Source organism: Phoca vitulina, unplaced genomic scaffold (assembly GCF_004348235.1).
Source record: "Phoca vitulina isolate PV1807 unplaced genomic scaffold, GSC_HSeal_1.0 scaffold44, whole genome shotgun sequence".
Lineage (NCBI taxonomy): Eukaryota > Metazoa > Chordata > Mammalia > Carnivora > Phocidae > Phoca > Phoca vitulina.
In genome coordinates, this window is record NW_022589747.1 from 2,034,681 (window position 1) to 2,038,968 (window position 4,288).

Genomic DNA, 4,288 nt, shown 5'->3' on the forward strand with positions numbered 1-4,288 from the left:
CTCCCCACCCAGCCCTTTAGTGCCAGGTCAGGGTCCTGCCGGCACCTGTGGCCTCGGCCGCACGGACGCGAGCCACTTCTCGCCGGCCACACCGAGCACTCCCGATGTCGCGGCTCTGCGGCCTGCTCTGGGAACGTCTGCAGTCCTTCCTGTCTGTGGGGATCCACCAGCGGGCCCCTCTGCCGTGAGGACACGCGGCCGCTGCCCCTCGCCTGCCACCCCGTCTTCCAGCCCCAGAAAGACGAAGCCTGGGGGACTCCACGGTTACAGCTCCTCGGGAGGAAGGCTGCAAACCTGTCCCCAGCACTGAGCTGTGACAGGGTCACCCTCCCCCCAGTAACTCCCAGCAAAGGGTAAGCGGCAGCCAGGACAGGCCACATCCACAGACACTGCACTTTTCTGGGAGCCTCGGAGGTCTGTCTCTGAAAGAGCAAATTCTCTAGATGTTGGTTTGGTAGCTGAGGGGGCTGTGGGAGAACTGGAAGTGGGCTGGTCGTTAGGGGGTAACAGCTTTCCGTGGTGGCAAGTGACATTCGGGATGAGTTCGCGTTCCCGCTGGGACCCTGCTCCCCGTCACCTGCAAGATCAGCGCGGCTGTGGTTAGTGATTGCTGAGGGAGCAGGGCCCACCCAGGCCTCGGGGGCTGTGGCGGCCGCGAGGTTTGCTGACGGCCACGGTGCGGGGAGGTCTCACCCCAGCCTCTGGTGTCCAGTGTCTGGAGCAGCCCGTTAAAGTGTAGGAATTCCGCCAGCCGGTTCGCTACGGGCCTCGTTAAAAGTGAAATTATATAGGGACGTCTGGGTGACTCAATCATTAAGCATCTGCCTTCGGCTCAGGTCATGATCCCAGGGTCCTGGGATCGAGCCCCGCATCGGGCTCCCTGCTCCGCGGGAAGCCTGCTTCTCCCTCTCCCGCTCCCCCTGCTTGTGTTCCCTCTCTCGCTGTGTCTCTCTCTGTCAAATAAATAAATAAAAATCTTTAAAAAAGTGAAATTATATAAACTTATAATTAAATAAATCGTATTAAAAAAACACAGGCCATCAATTCTCAAAACCTACCACTCCCACCTTGTTCTGCCATATATTGGTATTGGTCCTGCCCCTGGGGTAGCCCCGTCTGTCGGCTCTGCACGGGGGGAAAGGCCACGTCGTGGCCCGGCCTCGTGTGTGCTCACGGGCACCCCATCGGGGGCTTGGCTGAGGCCGTGCCGGAGACATTTACGCGCAGAAACTGGCAGGTGCAGCAGACCAGGCGTGTTTTCCCCGATAGCCTGTCGGTGAACATCTACCGGCGCCCCAGGTGCCTTCCTATTTTGGAGGCCGGTGGTCACGTGCACGCGGGGTGGGGTGCACAGGACAGAGCGGGCCGACTTTGCAAACTCCGATCTGCCCCAGGGAGAGAGAGAAAATGGATGCCAAGTGTTCAGCTCAGCGCTCGGACCCTAACTCCTCACAATGCCTCGGCTCCGTGCGGCAGGTGAGCCCTTCAGCAGGTGCTTACCGCTCACCGCCACGTGGCGACCTGCCCGGGGACAGGGCTGTCTTATTTGTGCCCCGTGCACCCCCAAAGCCCAGCGTGCAAGACTCGGCCTCACAAATGTGTCTTGGATGGAGGAGACACTTGCTGGCCATCTCCAAGCTCATTCGGAGCAGTTAAGGGAGGATTGCACGTTTACAAAGCTGTTAATAACGAGCACAGTGAGCCATTCCGCAGTTGGAGTCTCCGGCATGTTCTCGTGGGTGCTCAGGTACTCGGCCCTCCTGTGCCCAGGCATCCTGGCATCCAGGCTGTGGGTGAGCAACTGGCCTTCTAGGCGCCCACCCCGGCCGCGCAGGGGCTGAGGGTGCTCAGAGCCCTCCTGCTCGGATGGCCTCAGCCCCGGTCTCCCCTCTCTCCACCCTTCAGCCCCGCCACCGCCTGCCTCCTCCTGGCCTGGCCATAGCACGCTGACGGCCAGCTTCAGCTCCTTCCACCCAGGCTGACGGCGAGGCCCGGCCCGGCTCCTGCTGGTCTGCGCTGAGCCGCAGGTGGACCGGCCTCTCCACCGGACTCGCCTGCAAGGGACAGGGGTCAGCCACCGCCTGCCACGTGGAGGGCTCCACTGCGGCCCGGAGACCGGGCGGCCATGCCTGGTCGCCAACAGGCCCGCGGCAGCTTTGGTCTTCCCCCCGCCCGCTTAGCAGCCAAAGACCCCGCACTGCATCACACACCAGAGTGAGGAAGCGTGCCCAGAGCCCCCAGCGCAGACTTAACCCGTATCTCGCTGGTGAGAGCCCGACACATGCCTGTCTTGGATCAGCCAGTGCTGGGGCGGAGGACCCACCATCCTCTTCACCCAGGGTCCTTGCTGGGACCGCTTCCTGAGCACAGTGGGGCAACGAAGGAGGGGCGGGCTGCTGGGGCCCCGGACGGTGGAGCCAGCCAGCTCTGTGGGGGCCAGACGGTGCTGCGAGGAGCCTCGGGCTCTGCCCCGGGGGATGCGGGTGCCCCAGTGAGCCGAGGCAGAGAGGCAGGACTTACAGGGTGTCCCCTAGGGTGGGCGCCTTAAGCCCCCCAGGAAGGACAGATTGATTTCCTACTAAGTAATGGGGGGAGGGGGCCAAGAGGATGCAGGGCTGAACAGAGAAAGACTCTGGGGGCCTGAGAGCGGGCCAGACAGGTCCTTGTTCAAACAGGGTTGCTGCTTGAGAAAGTTCCCTTACGTACCAGCTGCAGTGCATTTCTGCCCCCGCCTTTTCTTTTTAACGATCTTTCAGTCCAAGCATTTTTCCGGGTGCCAAATACTAAAATGGAAGGAACCCATTAACCCTTTCCAGTGCTGGGCATTCCTGAGCCCCAGTCCCTTTTAGATTTTTCTCGCAACCCTCGAGAGCTTTTTAAAAAACGTCTTGGGTTTGTAACAGCTGAGGTCAGGAGGTGCCCGAGGACGGAACGGTGCGGAGGGACCCCCAGCGCTGCTGCAGGACCCAGGGCATGCGGCGGGCATCGTGTGACAACACCGGGCTGCTTGAAAGGATCCAACACGGCTTCAACTGCAAAAATAACTCTGTTCCATGTGGTCGCCATTGGGCGTGGGGAATGCTCTAAAATTGAAACCAGCTGTTTCGTCCTACTGAACGGAGGGGCTGAGCTGCCCGGACTCCCTGCGGGAATCGCAGAGCCGGGAGACCCCTGCTTGGAGGCGGGGCCCCACGCCCAGCAAGAGACTGCAGGCCGCTGTGTGTGGTAGTCTGACGAGCGCCCCTGAGTTCTTGGGGACAGAGGTGAGGTCACTGACCTGGGCTTTCCAGGAACATGCTGCTGCTGAGCATCTGGCACGCACGGCCGGGGCACAGCCTCCCCTTGCCCTGCAAGAGGGGAGCCTACAGGACGTGCCTCTCACTCACGTTGAGATTCGGACCAAGAGCTGTTTTCCGATTGCTTTTATTTTCTTGTAAAAGGACGGCACGCACACGATAGGAGATCCAACATTCCAGAAGGGCTCTGAAGCCCCCTCCCCTGCACCAAATTCCCAGTCCGTCTTCTCAGACCCTACAGCCCCTCACTGTACCCCGTGCATCCCTCCAGAAGTTTCTCAGGGACCGGGAGCTCAGGAGGCAGGGTTGTGAGTTTTGGGGACTGATGGCCTGGGTTCAAATCCTACCTTCCTTCATGTTCCTGGCTGTGTCACGTTGTCACCTGTGAACTCAGGGCCTCTGTTTCCTGTTCTGTGAAATGGGCACAACTTCCTAACTCAGAGGGTCAGATGAGGAGGTGCATGGAGAGCTCCTAGCACAGGGCTTGGCGTGCGTGCTAACTGTCCATCTATCATGACGGCACCGACGCACTGGGCAGCTCAAGGGGCATCCCCTCTTTAACTCTTTAACTCTTTTAAAACCCCTGGCCCCCAGCCGGCCACACCTGTGCATTACTTTGTGTGTCCGTGGGGTCCCAGTGCACCCCACCCCTGCCACGGGGTTGGGGTACACTCATCTTGTGTGTCCAGAATCTCCCTTCTCACCGCTCCGGGGGCTGGGAATCTGAGATCAGGACGCGGGCACAGTCGGCTGCCCGGGGAGGGCCCTTTCCTGGCGAGCTGGTGTGCAGACGGCCCCCTCTTGCTGTGCTCAGGGCCTCTGCACATGGATGCTGGGGGGACACAGACATTCAGCCCACAACAGGCATCCTGTGTCTCGAGAGCTAATAAAGCAGAGGGAGAAGCGCATGTTCAGGTGGGAAGACTCTCTACCTGAGACCCTGTGTGCCCCCTGGGCGGGCGGCGTGGGCTCTCCCTGCTGGACCTAGGGAC